The following is a 16,124-nucleotide window of genomic DNA, read 5'->3' as shown; positions in this document are numbered from 1 at the left end:
TTCTGAAAAGAATTGCAAAACGTGAAGATGCTGAAGCAGAATTCTAGGGAACTTGCGCAGGTTTCTCTAGCCAAGTACAACAGGGTTTAGATTTTCAGGTGCTATGGTAACATCTATAAACCAGCAGATCTTGCATTCTTCAGTGAATCAGATAAAACACTATTTGAAGAGTGCAAGAGAGTTATGTTGTCCAATGAAACATAGAATGTACATCTCCAAATCCAATGTCAACCCAATTTTGGTCAGCCCTAAACCTCGAACTTGCTGGAAGTTTTTAAAGCACTTACTATTCATTTTAGTCTCTTAGCAAAAGGAAACATTTTAACTCAAAACATGTTCCCTAGTCGGTCAGGAAAATGGTTTACTTGGGGTATCTCAGCGATACAAAGTAAAACAAAAAGCCTCAAGACCTTAAAAGAGAGAAATTGAACACTTTCTCATTATCTTTTTCTGAGTGATGACCAAAAAGGCAATGGTACTCGATGTGGAAGTGAAATAAATACAAGCGAAGGCTGTAAGTATTCTTCAGACCTCCCTCTCAAAAGTTGTACAAAATGTCTTCCAAGAGTGCATATTGCAGTCATACTAATAAAGGCCAACTGTATGTCAATTACAGCATACATGCAGTATGAGATTTAATGGGCAGAATTTAACTCACCAAGGCAGGTCTGGTGATGGGGGAGCACGCCTCTAAAGTCTGGAGCAGGAAGGCATGCAGATAGTCTTCTTGTCAGACTGCCTATTGAAATCTACCTAAACCTGCTGCCATGGATATTCATTCAGCAGTGGGTTGGAGACTCAGCACACAGAAAACCTAGAAAACAAACGCTTTTGGGGTGGCTTGCAAGCTTCCAGTGGCAGGGGGTGGGCCTTGTTTCTAATTGAAGGACCTGATACTAGGAAAGGGGACCCACTGGGAGCCACCCTACTGTCCTTGCTGTCAAACACCCTTCTGCCTCACTCATCTGTGGCCCGAGCCTCTTGGCAATCCTGGACCTCAACTGGGTGCAATACCCACAGCAGCCACCACTTACTTGGTGTGTTGCCAAGCAATGCACAGTTGCTCGTCTCCGATTGGCCAGCAGCACTAGAGGGGAAGAGATTTCTGCTCACATGACTTTCCACCTCAGAGAATGCCCACCACTACCCAGTTTGGTTCTTAACTCATCGCACCTTCACTTAAGTTGGCAACTCACCGGCTCTCCAGCAGCTTGGCGAGTTTTGCCTGCATTCTATTCCAACCAATTTGTGGAAGAACAGGTTTATACAGCAAAAGAAAGCTAAAAGACATAAGGGATTACACTGGGTGTAGGTAGGAAGAGGGAGGGGACTGAAAGGGAATAAAGATTGTAAGCAAAGATCAAATTTCCACAACCCCCAGAAGTTTTGGCAAGGGGCTACCTAGTAATGAGCTAGAAAGCACCTACTATTTAACACAAGTTAATATTCAGTTTATAGGTTTAAAGATTCTTCCCAGCTCAGATGCTGTGACCCCTTTAGGAATCACGCTCTGCAGTAAAGAAAGGTAAAGTATTCACCATCATAGCTAGGAACTTTTTTTTGGAAAAAAAAATATAGCTGGCTTCCAGTCAATGCCAACAGCATAACTGACAAACACAATTCATTGGTGTTGGGCCGAGAAGTGAGCAGATATAGAAAATAGACACAGCAATTAGGAAAGGCCACCTCAGGTCAGTGACAGAAGTGGCAGGAAGGAGCAGAAGATTTATTTTTTAAATTAAGAAATCTTGTGGCTGCCAAGAGGAGCAGCTACCTCAGAGTCACAGTACACAAAAGATCAATACAGCATGACCAAAGATTGTTCAAAAAAAAAGTGACACAGGAGGTTCAGACTGTATTGAAATAAAAATGACATAACATACATGCAAGAGCATTACAACTCATTATTAAACAGTGCTGGATTTCAGCAAACACATTTTTCAAGTAGATGACACTTTTTATAAGCTTGGTCAAGTGTCAGTCCTGTGAAATTCTCAATACATGCTGCTTACATAAAGTGTAGTTATTCCTAAGGGGATTTTCACAGTAACTTCATTGCAGTGTTAAGGTAAGACCACTTGTGACTAATAAATAAACAAACTTTAAAATGACTCTGGTGATTCTATTTTCAAGTTTTAATATACAAACAAATACATTGTATTATTATAAAAATGACTTTTATCATGTTTACATGAGGTGGTCCATCATCTCAGGAATCCACTTACAGTTCAAGTCATCTGAGCTTTTAAATTGTTCCGTCTTACTTATCATCTATTTAACTTTAGAATATTTACAGGTTGCAATTATAACTCCAGAAAAGTTTTCTGCTTGCTTGACACAAGCCATGTGAGGCAACTTAAATTTAATCAATGCAAAACTGTGCTTTGCACATGCTATGATATAAAGTAAAGTTTAAAAGGTTACTTATACAATTGTGTGCATAACTATTTTCCTAGTCATGCAGAAATGGAGAACCAGCGTTAGAGCTGGTTAAACAATATTAAACAATAGATGCATACAGAAAATGCTGGATAAACTCAGAAGGTATGGCAGCATCTATAAAGAGAGAAACAGAGTTAATGTTTTGAGTTCATATGACTCTTGTACAGAACTATGCCTCCACCACACTTCAAGACAGTACATTCTAGACTCAAACCACTTGTCATGTGAAAAAGTATTTTGTCACATCACATTTGCTTCTTTAGAAAATCACTTCAAATCTGCACCAATGCATTTTTCATCCTTTTACAAGCGGGAACAGTTTCTTCCCATCTACTCTGTCTAGCCCATTCATGATTCTGAACATCACCATCAAAACTCCTCTTAGCCTTCCTTTCTCTGAGAACAGTCCCAACCTCTCCAATCTATTCTCATAGTCTTCGACTTCAGGAAGTGTAGTGGAGGACATGCCCCTGTCTACATCAATGGGGATGATGTAGAAATGGTAAAGAGCTTCAAGTTTTTAGGTGTCCAGATCACCAATAACCTGTCCTGGTCCCTCCATGCCGACACTATAGTTAAGAAAGCCCGCCAATGCCTCTACTTCCTCAGGAGGCAACGGAAATTTGGCATGTCAGTTACGACTCTCTCCAACTTTTACAGATGCACCATAGAAAGCATTCTTTCTGGTTGTATCATAGCTTTGTATGGCTTCTACTGTGTAAGACCGCAAGAAACTATAAAGGGTCGTGAACGAAGCCCAATCCATCACTCAAACAGCCTCCCACCCATTGTCTGCACTTCCCAATGCCTCAGAAAAGCAGCCAGCATAATTAAGGACCCCACGCACCCCGAACATAGTCTCTCTTCCACCTTCTTCTGTTGGGGAAAAGATACAAAAATCTGAGCGCACATACCAAGTGACTCAACAATAGCTTCTTCCCTGCTGGCTTCAAATTTTTGAATGGACCCACCTCAAATTAAGTTGATCTTTCTCTACACCCTAGCTACGACTGTAACACTACATTCTGTACTCTCTCCTTTCCTTCTCTATACAAGGTATGCTCTGTCTGTATAGCACGCAAGAAACAATATTTTTCTTTGTATACTAATACATGCGACAATACTAAATCAAATAATAACTGAAGTTTCTTACCCTTGGAACTGTTCCTGTGAATCCCTTCTGCATTCACTCCAATGCATTCATCTTCTTCCTATAGTGTGGTGCCCAGAACTGTACACAATATTCCAGCTCAGGTCTAACTAGCTAGCGTCTTGTATAATAAGTTCAGCAGAACCTCCTTGCTCGTGTACTCTATGCCTCTATTAATAAAACCCAAATTACGATATGCTTTATTAACTGCTCTTTCGACTCATTTTGCCACCTTCAATGATCTATGCATATATACACCCAGGTCCCTCTGCTCCTCTTTAAAGAATGTTATCCCTTATTTATATTGTCACTGCATGTTTTTCCTACCAAATTGCGTCACCATGAATTTGGATGATGTTAAATTGAAATCTGCTCCCTCGGGTAGACATAAATGATGGTATTATTCAAGGAATTGGGGAGTTCTCACCAGCTTTCTCTATAACCCGACACAGTACTTACAGCATAGGGACAGGCCATTCAGATCCACTCCAATATTTCTGCTACACACCATCCTCCTCCCAGTTTTTTTTCACTGAACTATCAACATTTCCCTTCATTACTTTCTCCCTCGTGAGTTTATTCAATATTCCCTTAAATACATCTATGTTAGTTGGGTCAACTACTTTATTATAGTTGGAGGTCCACATTCTAACCAATCTCTGGGTAAAGAGCTTCTCCTCAATTTCCTACATGATTTATTAATGATTATTTTATATTTACAATCCCGAGTTGGTCTCTATTAAAAATATTTTTTTCCCCATGGGCCAGCATTTGTTGTTCATCTCCTATTACCCTTGAGAATATGGTGGTGAGCCGATTCCTTGAAGTGATGCAGTCCATGTAAGTGACAGTGAAGGGCCAGTGATACAGTTCAAAGTAAGTATGGCGTGTGGCTTGGAGGGGAACTTGCAGGTGGTGGTATTCCCATGCATCTGCTGCCCTTGTCCTTCTGGGTGGTAGAGATTTCAGGTTTAGAAGTTGAAGGAGCCTTGGCGAGTTGCTGCGATGCATTTTGTAGATGGTACACACTGCTGCCAATGTGGAGGGAGTAAATATTTAAGGTTCTGGATGGGGTGTCAATTAAGCAGGCTGCTTTGTCCTGGATGGCATCAAGCTTTGTGAATGTTTTTGGAGCTGCACTCATCCAGGCAAATGGAAATATCCTCTGTGTCTACCCCATTAAACCCTTTCATAATTTTAACAGCTATATCAGGTACCTCTTCAGACTTCTCATTTTGAGAGAAAAGAGCCAATAACCAGTTTGATTTTTATTGATCAATCTGGCCTCTCAGTTCCGGTATCATTCTCGTAAATCTATTTTTGCATCTTCCCTATGCCCAATCGCTGTATAACTACAATATGGAGACGAAACTGTTCATGGGACTCCAAATGTGGTCTAGACACATTTCAAAACCGGTTTAATGTAACTTCTCTATTTTTTAATTCTGTCCCTCTAGAAAGGAACCCTTGCTGTATTCTATTTTATTTTAAATAGGCGCATTAATCTACTTAATTACATTATAGTGTGTCTTGGGCCAATATTTATCGCTCAACCTACATTACTAAAACTAATTAATTGTCCAGCCATGATCTCATTATGGTTTGTGGTGACAAGCTGCATGTGTATTTGCAGCATGTTTTCCTACATTAAAATAGAGGCTTTAATTCAAGCACTTCATTGCTTTAAAAGCTCTTTGGAATGTTTTGAGGTCCTGACAGGCATGTCGTAAATGAAGACTTAGGCTGATTCATCACTCCTCACACTTTTTTTTATTCATTCGTGGGACATGGGCGTCGCTGGCTGGCCAGCATTTATTGCCCATCCCTAGTTGCCCAAGGGCAGTTGAGAGTCAAGCACATTGCTGTGTCTCTGGAGTCACATGTAAGCCAGACCAGGCAGATTTCCTTCCCTAAAGGACATTAGTGATCCAGATGGGTTTTTACGACAACAACAATGGTTTCACGGTCATCAGTAGATTTTTAATTCCAAATATTTTTTATTGAATTCAAATTCCACCATCTGCTGTGATGGAATTCGAACCCGGATCCCCAGAATATTAGCTGAGTTTCTGGATTAATAGTCTAGCGATAATACCACTAGGCCATCGCCTCCACTCTGAAGCAGCCCATGTCCAAATGCAACAAGACCTTGACAATATCAAGGCTTAGGCTAACAAATGTCAAGTAGCATTCGTGCCACAGAAGTGCCAGATATAGACCAACTCAAACAAGAGAGAATCTAACCATCTCCCCTTGACATAGAAACACAAACAAAGGAGCAGAAATAGGCCATTCTGCCCTTTGAGCCTTCTCCGTCATTCATTGCTGATCATCAAACTTAATAGCCTGTCCCCACTTTAACTCCAAGAGTTATATCTATTTTCCTTCTTGGAAAACAATGCTTTGGCATCAACTGCTTTATGTGATAGTGAATTTCACATGCTCACCACTCTGGGTGAAGAAATTTCTCCTCACCTCAGTCCTAAGTGGTTTATCCCATATCATTAGACTGTGACTGCTGGTTCTGGATTCCCCATCATCAGGAACATCCTTCCTGCATCTACCCTATCTAATGATGTTAGACTTTTATTGGTTCCTATGAGATCTTCCCTCATTCTTCTAAATTCCAGTGAATACAATTCTAACTGATCCAATCTCTCCTCGTATGTCAGTCCCGTCATCTCGGAATCAATCTGGTAAACCTTTGTTGCACGCCTCTTTAAGTAAGAACATTTTTCTTCAGATTAAGGAGACCAAATCTGCACACAATATTCCTGCATGGTCACACCAAGTTCCTTGAAGGACAACATACAATTTGCTTTCTTTAATACCTGTTGCACCAGCATGCTTACCTTCAGTGACTGGTGTACAAGGACAACCAAATCTTATTGCACATTCCCCTCAATTCATCACAATTCAGATAATCTGTCTTCCTGCTTTCGCTACCAAGTGGATAACCTCACATTTAACCACATTATGCTGCATTGCTATGCATCTGCCCACTCACTAAGCTTGTCCAATTCACACTGAAGCATCTCTGCCTCCTCCTCACAGCTCACCCTCCCACCCAGCTTTGTGTCATCAGCAAATCTGGAGATTTTACATTTAGTTCCCTCATCTAAATCATTAATATATATTGCGAATAGCTGGGGTCCTAGCAATGATTCCTGTGGTACCCCATTAGTCACTGCCTGCCACTTGGAAAAAGGTCCATTTATTCCTGTCTGCCAACCAGTTTTCTACCCATCTTAATATACTACCACCAATCCCATGCACTTTAATTCTACACGCTAATCTCTTATGTGGAAACGTGTTAAAAGCCTCAAATGCCAAACAAACATATCCACTAGCTCCCCTTCATCAACTCTACTCGTTACATCCTCGAAGAATTCCAGTAGATTTGTCAAGCACAATTTGCCTTTTGTAAATCCATGCTGACTCTGTCCGATACTGCCACTGTTTTCCAAGTGCTCGGCTATAAGATCTTCCACAATGGACTCTAGCTTTTTTCCCCACTACTGACGTCAGGCTGACTGATCTATAATTCCCCATTTTCTTTCTAGCTCCCCGAGGGGTTGCATTAGCTACCTTCCATAGATTCTGGAAGTGTTCCAGAATCTATAGAATCTTGTAAAATAACCAATGCATCCACCATTTCTAGGGCCACTTTCTTAAGTAGTCTGGGTTGTAGATGATCAGGCCCTGGGGATTATTTGACTGTGAGGGACCTACATTTGTCTTCTCCAATCTTTTCCTCTTCACATACCTATAGAAAGTTTTACAGTCAGTCAGTTTTTATGTTGCCCACAAGCTAACTCTACTTTCGCCTTCTTAATCAATACCTTTGTCCCCCTTTGCTGAATTCTAAACTGCTTTCAATCCTCAGGTCTGCTGCTTTTTCTGGCCAATTTGTATGCCTCTTCCTTGGATCTAATACTATCTCTAATCTCACTTGTAAGCCGTTGTTTGGCCATCTTTCCCACTTTACTTTTGCGCTAGAGAGTAATAAAACAATTGTCACAGTTCACCCATGCGCTTTTTGAATGTTTGCCATTACCTTTCCACCATTACCCATTTAAGTAACGTTCCCCAATCCATCATAGCCAACTCGCACTTTATTCCATCATAGTTTCCTTTATTTTCAGGATCCTAGTCCCAGAATCAAATACGTCACTCTCCATCTCGATGAAGAATTCTATCATATTACAGTCGCTCATCCCCAAAGGCCTTGGACACCTAGATTTCCAATTATTATTTTCTCATTACTCAATAACCAGTCTAGGATGGACTACTCTCTCATCAATTCCCCAACGTATTGATCCAGAAAACCATCTCGTACACACTCCAGGAATTCCTCCTCTATGGTGTTGTTACTAATTTGATTTGCCTCCATGCAACCTTCGAAGGATGCCAAGGCAGATATAAAAAGCAGCAATCTAATCGAAGAGGGAGTCAAGCTTGGGATGGCAGCAGAGGGGTAGGAAAGTCGAGGAGTTGGAGTCAAGGATAAGAAAAGGCTGAGTACCTGAAAGAGGAGAAATGTAAGGAGCCTAATGACAGGAGAGAAGGGTCTTAAAGGGGCAGAAAAGCACAAGATGGGAAATAATACGGTCGAAATGGAATCAACGGGCTCAGGTCTGCAGCATCAGGAACGTGTGCATGCAAATTGACAGAGAACTTAAATTACATAAATAAAAGCAAATTACTGTGGATGCTGGAATCTGAAATCAAAGGAAAACCCAGCTTTGACAAAGAGTCATCTGACCTCGAAACGTCAGCTCTTTTCTCTCCTTACAGATACCGCCAGACCTGCTGAGATTTCCAGTGCTTTCTCTTTTGGTCTTAAATTACATAGGCTGGCTATGTAGCTTGTGGTGTGTAGAGAATATAGGGGAAACAATAGGGCGAGTCCAGAGTTAAAGTCATAGCAGTGGGTTAAAGTTGGCAAGTTAGGTGGGATCAGTGTGGTGCATTAATGAACCATTGTCCAAGTTTGGTGACAGATGCCACCAAACAAATGAAAATGAGTCTCAAAGGACATACTAAGGGAGGAATTCCTGCCAGAATGAAGGTCCAGGAAATGCGTAGAATCGGTTGCAGGACAAAAGATGACAGCAAAGTTAGAAGTCACCATACAATCCAGAAGTGACAAAGCAACAATGTGCTTCAGTTCAGAACGATATATAGCTTAGCAAGAACCAATTTATAACTGAAGCCGACAAACCAGAAGAACCAGTCCAAACACTGGCTACTGGCTCACCAGGATACTGAAGTCCCTCAGACCCTCCACAGCAGCAGGGAAAACGGCTGAAGCTGATCAAAATTACTTTAAAATATATGCAACAGAAAGTCAAAGACATGGTAGCTGCGTCTTGCAGTGCAATCCAGTGCAGAAGTATAAACTTAATATCCAGAGGATTCAAGAGTTTGAAACTAAAATTCGAGGATAAAAGCTCAGAGGAATTTGGTGAGCATATGGTCAGGGTTGGGCAGTTGAGTCAAGAGAACTCAATAGTGAAACAGGGAACATTTGGGGAGAAAAGGGCCAACAAATATGACAGCAGTTGGAGGGGGACTGAAGTTCACAATAAGCCGATTTCCCTGGAGCCGTCTTGGGGCGGGCGGGCGGGCGGCGGGGGGGGGGGGGAGAGACAAAACTACAAAGTTAAAACCTTGCGTCCCTGGATCATGTCGCAACTTGCCACCCAGTTCATTCCTGATCAGTGACATATTTTCAGTAGTAGGGCAATGTTTTTAAAAGCAATACAAAAATTATAGGCAAAACACACCTTGTAACTCACTTTTAACACTGCACGATATTCACAATGACATTTATCAGGAGAGCAATGACTGATATAATAAACACACGTACAGCTTCAGGGTAAGACAGCGAGCAAAGAGAAACCCTGCCGTTCTGGCGATGAAACGAGGCGGGGGGGGGGGGGGGGGGTGGAAATGTGCACGCAACTCAAGCGTGTGAAGATTTACGAGTTCCTCTTAATCTTCAACACGATTTCTGTCGATTTAAAACAAGTGAGAGCGGGGAAGGCTGTGGTTTGGAGGGTGGTGGTGGTGGTGGCGGTGGATGTGTTGAGGGTTGTAGGGGAAAGGGCTATGTGGAGAGGAGTGGCTGTGGGTAGGACTAACAGTGCATGGAGGGAGAGTGGTTGTTGTGTTGAGGGTGGAATAAATCTGCCAGTGCATGGAGCCCGACTCGGCGCGATGGTTGATATCTCTGACCTTTGGGGGGGGGGGGGGAGGAGTGCGGCCGCTGAGTGAATCTCAGGTTAATCTTGTGGTTGCCGCTTCCTCCTTCGTTTTAACCGAGGCCCCGGTCCCGGCCTCCTCGCCCACACACACACCCACCCAACCGGGAGAGGCAGGGGAAGGCGATCACACTCACACTGGCGACAAGCCATGAGGAGAAAGAGAAAAAAAACACAAAGGGAGAACAACAGAAACTTTTTCGCTGCAAATTCACTTCACGCTTCAAACTTTGAGCAATATAATTTTTTTTAAAAATTAAATCATCACGCACCTGCTCCGGGACGGTGGCGACAGCAGCCGGGGAAGGGGGTGGTTGGTGCAGGTTTAAATCACTGGAAACCTGGTTTAATGGCTGTAAACTGACGACTCCCTCACTGATGTGATTTTATTTCTTTGAATCATTATTCTAATCCCTCCAACAAACAACATCTCGCCTCGTTTCCACTGGCGGCGCATGCGCCCACCCGCCGCTCTGCCTCCGTCCGCCCGGGCTGCGCGCATGCGCCTCTCTTCCCCGTTGTGAACCAGCGTGCGCGCATGCGCCTCTCTTCCCCGTTGTGAACCAGCGTGCGCGCATGCGCCTCTCTTCCCCGTTGTGAACCAGCGTGCGCGCATGCGCCTCTCTTCCCCGTTCTGAACGAGTGTGCGCGCATACGCCTCTCTTCCCAGTTGTGACCAAGTGTGCGCGCATGCGCCTCTCTTCCCGGTTGTGAACCAGTGTGTGCGCATGCGCCTCTCTTCCCAGTTGTAAACCCGCTTTTCAACTGGGAAGCGATTGGACGCGCATGCGCCTCTCTCCCCGTTCTAAACAGCGAAGGGCCAGGGATATAGTTCAAACACGCACGCGCCTCTCTGCCCCGTCGCTCCAACTTAGACGGTGTGCGCGGGCGGCGCGGGCCGTTGCCTGGCAGCGACGCCTCGCGGCTGCATGGGGTCAGAGCGCCGGGCGCGTGGGACGCTGCCACCAACGGACAACAAAAGGCCCCGAGGCTGGAGGCTCAGGGTCTAATTATGGCGCAAGATCAACAGCCGCTCTCCTGGCTCTTCCCCAGCGCACCAAACCAAAGTAAATCGCACTCGCTGCCATTGGATGTGAGGGTTGTTTGAAGAGGCGAGCGATTACTAATTGTAAACTGTTAACAAGCAATGCAGGCTGCTGGATTGGCTGTGTTTCCCCCCCTGGCAGGCTGCTGGATTGGCTGTGTTTCCCCCCCTGGCAGGCTGCTGGATTGGCTGTGTTTCCCCCCCTGGCAGGCTGCTGGATTGGCTGTGTTTCCCCCCCTGGCTGATATCATTGATAGGACCCCGGGATCAAAACCTTGAGAATTACCCTTCAACACCAGCCCGTATCTGAGCTTGTATGAAGGATCTCCACATCTTGTATAAAGGAACAGGATCATTCTAGTTTCATACTTTAATTGCACATCAAGATGTCGAAGTGTAAGCAGCTTTGCTGCAAGAGGTTAACCTCAATATAATCACATCGCAACCGTCCACTCAAATGGGAGTTAGTACTGCGTGGGGCATTGATAGTTTATGAAGAAAATGACCCTGTGGATTTTCACAAAATAAACTGTGGCAAATTCATTAGAACGTCTTTTTAAAAATCACTATGTAGCAACAGTGGAACACCCAATTAGCAAAGGAAACTATTCTGGCTCCTCCAGTACATAGTAACAAGCTCAATTAAGTAATCAGGGACACCCAAAAACATATTCGAACATCCTCTTCTAAAAATAATAAAGACAGTAAAGGCGCTACTTCTGTTATGTCAGCAGTAGCTCTGTACCCCAATGTTCCAGATCCAATAAAGACATTTTTAAAGTTTCATTTTAAAGTAATCATTTCATTGATTATTTTTATTCCACATTGTGATTTTGCACAGGGTTGACAACAGCTAATACTGAGGAACATAGGAATAGAAGCAGAATTCAATGAGATCATGGTTGATCTGCAACCTAACTCCAAATACCCACCTATGTCTTTATTATTTTGCTTTTATTGTGCTTTAAGACTGTTGGTTAACAAAAATCTATCAATTTCGGTTCTAAAATGAATATTGAACTAGCATCAATTGCAGAAGAGGGTTCCAAACCTCTATTATCTTTTTAGTCAAGAAGTGTTTCCTAATTATACTCCTGAACATCTAGCTCAAACTTTCAAGCCAGAATTTTCCATCCGTTCACACCCCACTGCAAGGACAGGGAATTCGGCGCTCAGCCAAATCTCCACTCACTGCAGTGGGACCAGAGAGTCATGCCAGAGTGAATGGCCTGAAAATTCCGGCCTCAGACTATTCCCTCTGGTGCAGCATAAATAGTTTCTTACTATCAACCTTATCTAATCCCTGTTAATATCTTGAAAGCTTTGATTAAATCACCTCTTAACCTTCAAATTTCCTAGGAATACAACATTTCTTTGTGTAATTTCTCCTTGCAGTTTAAATTTTGGAATTTAGGTATCATTCTGATCAATCGATGTTGCACTCCTCCAAGGCCAATATATTCTTCCTGAGGTGTAGTGCCTAAAACTGCACGCAGTACTCCAGATATTGTCTAACCAGTGCTTTGTATATCTGAAGCATGACTTTCTGCCCATCACATTCTGGTTTTCTAGGTATAAAGGGCAGCATTACAATGTCATTTTTGATTATTTTCTGTACCAGTTCATGACATTCTAGTGATCTACATACCTCGAACCCCAAGTCTCTATGGACCTTTCGATTTGAATTTGATTTGATTTTTTATTGTCACATGTGTTAGTATACAGTGAAAAGTATTGTTTCTCATCATTCAGAAAGTACCCCATTCTATCCTTTGTAGGTCCAAAGTAGATTACCAGTTGCCTACATTGAAATCCATTTGCAACAGTTTCACTCAACACTTCATCTATCAATGTTTCTTTATAATTTTATGCTTCCATCTACACTGCTTAGAGTGTTACATATCTTTATTTCATTGGCGAATTTAGATCGGTGGCTCTCCGTCCAGTATTTAAGTCATAGAAACATAGAAACTAGAAGCAGGAGTAGGCCATTCGGCCCTTTGAGCCTGCTCTGTCATTCATCTTGATCATAGCTGATCATCAAATTCAATATCCTGATCCCCCTTTCCTCCCATATTCCTTGATCCCTTTAGCCCCAAGAACTATATCTAATTTCTTCTTGAAATCAGACAACGTTTTGGCCTCAACTACATTCTGCGGTCATTAATAAATATGGTGAATAGTTGTGGTCCCAACACAGATTCTTGCGTGACTAATTATATTGTGCCAATTAGAATACCTGCCCATTAATCTACTCACTGTCTCCTGCCACTCAGCCAATTTCCTAATCAGGTCAATAATTTTATTTGAATTCTGTGAGCTTCACCTTGAGCTAACAACCTCTCGTGAAGGCATTTACAAAATGCCTTCTGGAAGCCCATAATATAACATCCACAAACATTCCCCTATCCACTACTTTAGTCACAACTTCAAAATATTAATCAGATTCATCAGGCACAGCTTAACCTTTACAAATGCATACTGTTTCACTCTGATCTGCCTGCAGTTTTCAAGGTGTTCACTCCCCCTATCCTTAATTATAGATTCAAGCAATTTTCAGACAACAGATGTCTGACTAACTGGTCCAAATTGCCTGGTTTCGCTCTCTCACTTCTCCGAATAATGGAGTGGATTGCACCATTTTCCAATTTCACGGAATGAAATTTCACGAAATTTGAAAGATTCTACTTAGGGCATTTTCAATGTTCTCATCTACTTACTTTTAAACCCTGGGGTGGAAAACATATATTCTTGGGCATTTGTCTCTCTCTCTAGAGCGATTATTTTCTTCCTTATTGTTATTTTACTTCCGTTAATTTTGGCAGGTTCCTGACTCTGACTTAATACTAGTTTTCTTGGAAGTCTGGCATGATGATCTCTTCCTCAACTGTAAATACTTGTACAACATAGTTATTCAGCATGTCCACCATTTTCTTATTTTCATTAACAACATCACTTATCAGTTTTCCAAAGGCCCATATTCATATAATCCCTCATTATCATATAATCCCCACAGTGCGGAAGGAGGCCATTCAGCCCATCAAGTCTGCACTGACAACAATCCCACCCAGGCCCTATCCTTCTAACTCCACATAATCCCCCTGACACTAAGGAGCAATCCCACCCAGACCTGTCCCCCGTAACTCCAAGTATTTACCCCGCTAATGCCCCCTAACCGACACAGCTTGGGACATTGAGGGTCAATTTAGCATGGCCAGTTCACCTAACCTGCACATCTTTGGACTGTGGGGAGAAACTGGAGCACCCAGAGAAAACCCACACAGACACGGGGAAAAATGTGCAAACTCCGCACAGACAGTCACCTGAGGCCTGAATTGAACCCGTGTCCCTGGTGCTGTGAGGCAGCAGTGCGAACCACTGCTGCCATATTGTTTCTGACCATTCTTTTACCTCCGCCACTGAAGGTGGGTGGAGCATAGGAACTGGAGTAGGCCATTCAGCCGCTGAGGCTGCATTGCCACTCAATACGAACATGGCTGAGCAGATACTTCAGTGTCTTTTACACCCATTATCCCCATAACCCTTTATTAATTAGAAATCTATCAATCTCTGCTTCAAACATACATAATTACTGAGCTTCCACAGCCCTCTGGACAGACAATTCCAGCTCTCTGTGTAAATAGATTTCTTCTCATTTCGGTGCAAGTGGCACCCGCCCGCCCCCCTCCCCCCCCCCCCCCCTCTTAGTTTCACCCCTGTTAGTCTGTTTGCCTGTAAACAATATATCTCAGAAAATAGTGGACAGATTTAAATGAAACTTGGTGCACAGGTAAGTTGTGGCTCGGGGAAAAATTGATTCATCTTTCCAAATCTGCATCCTGGATTTTGTTTTTGTTATGTTACAATTATGAAGTTTGTAAGATTATTACGGTTTGGGACTGTACATTTAAATTTTGGGTAAATGAAGAGGGTCACGTGACTTGTTCTGAAGTCTGCCTGACAGTAAGCCTGGGTGGTTTGATTGTTAAAGATCAAGGGAACAATCGTTTTACTGGGAAGAACCTGTAAAGGATTTGTGCTTGGAAACAATGGCTGCAGTCTTTGAGTTCAAAAGGGTAGACTCCAAGTTTCCCTAAGTCTCAGAAATATGTTTCAGGTATTGCATTGTAAATAGTTGTGCTTTAAACTGACAATTTATTTCTAAGATGAAAGAGAATTGGGGTCAAGAATAGCTGATCACATTCCCACCTGGATATAAGGTTAACGTGTTTCACGTTGCCATGGAGAAGAGGGCAGAGGGAGCCATTTTTTGAGAGCAGGTTACAGGCTGTCCTATAAAACAATGAATATCTCAGAAAGAAGTGTTGCAAGAAAAAAAGACTGCTTGCTTTTGTGAATTGCCATATCTGCGAGAAGGAGATGCTCTCTAGTTAAAGAGACACATCCTGTGGCCCTCTAAGGATACCAGGAGATTTATCCAAGAAGAGGGAGAATAATTAGAACAGGCTTTAAATGCTGGTTAAAACTGAGCAAAGCACCTGGAGACGGTCAGTCAAAGTTACTATTCGGTGAAATGGGATATAGGAATCCATTCAGAGCTGGAAGCAACTGTGGACTATTTGCTAAAAGGACCTAATTCTGTGGAAAGTGCGATATGTGATAAGTTACAATAGTCTTTAGTCTATAGTGCTTTTATTCATTTGTTACAATTAAGCTTTAAAACATGAAATCTTGTTCATAAATTCATAATTTCTTATTTGTGAATCCAGTGTCATGACAATGGGTTTTACTGGAATACAAAGGCGACACAATGGAGCAGGATGGGATTATTGCTCATTCTGAAGGGCAGGACAAAGGGATAGTTGTATATGGTGTATTGTTTGATATTGTTTGATAATGGCATTTTTTTAAGGCTGTGGAAAGGGTACTGGTGATATGAATCAGCATTAGGCCCAGTAAAGATAGATCTGTGGGAAAGAACCTGGTCAGAAGGGAATTTCTCCTAGCTCTCATGATGGAACTCAAACTTCAGTATGGCTCCACAAATGTCATCGGCTCTCCATCTCTCACTCCAATGACTATTCATAACATATGCCAATGGATATCAGCAAAACTTTTAAGCTGTGAGGAGCAGCAGTGCCAGGAACAATACTATCCTTACCCAATATTTACATATGCATAATAATAATCATAAATGAATAAATATTTTCCCTCTCTTACCCAAAGATGCTATTATGTTCTACTCTGGTTGAGAACCACG

General features: G+C 42.5%; 1 protein-coding gene across 4 annotated transcripts in view; it reads right to left on the bottom strand.

Moving 5' to 3' along the window:
- arhgap12b (Rho GTPase activating protein 12b) overlaps positions 1 to 10,380 on the bottom strand; it is a 191,967-nt gene extending 181,587 nt beyond the window's left edge. For 2 of the 4 annotated variants that reach the window (XM_078233355.1, XM_078233365.1), the window contains exon 1: positions 10,131 to 10,380. The gene's annotated coding sequence lies outside the window, so the exon portion shown is untranslated. The remainder of the gene's footprint in view (positions 1 to 10,130) is intronic. The other 2 variants (XM_078233375.1, XM_078233385.1) reach the window with 1 other exon arrangement.
- Positions 10,381 to 16,124: the final 5,744 nt, after the last annotated feature.

The sequence above is a fragment of the Mustelus asterias genome, chromosome 2, assembly GCF_964213995.1.
Source record: "Mustelus asterias chromosome 2, sMusAst1.hap1.1, whole genome shotgun sequence".
NCBI classification, from domain to species: Eukaryota; Metazoa; Chordata; class Chondrichthyes; order Carcharhiniformes; family Triakidae; genus Mustelus; species Mustelus asterias.
Note: the sequence above shows the minus strand (reverse complement) of the source record. Positions and strands in the feature narration are given on the sequence as shown.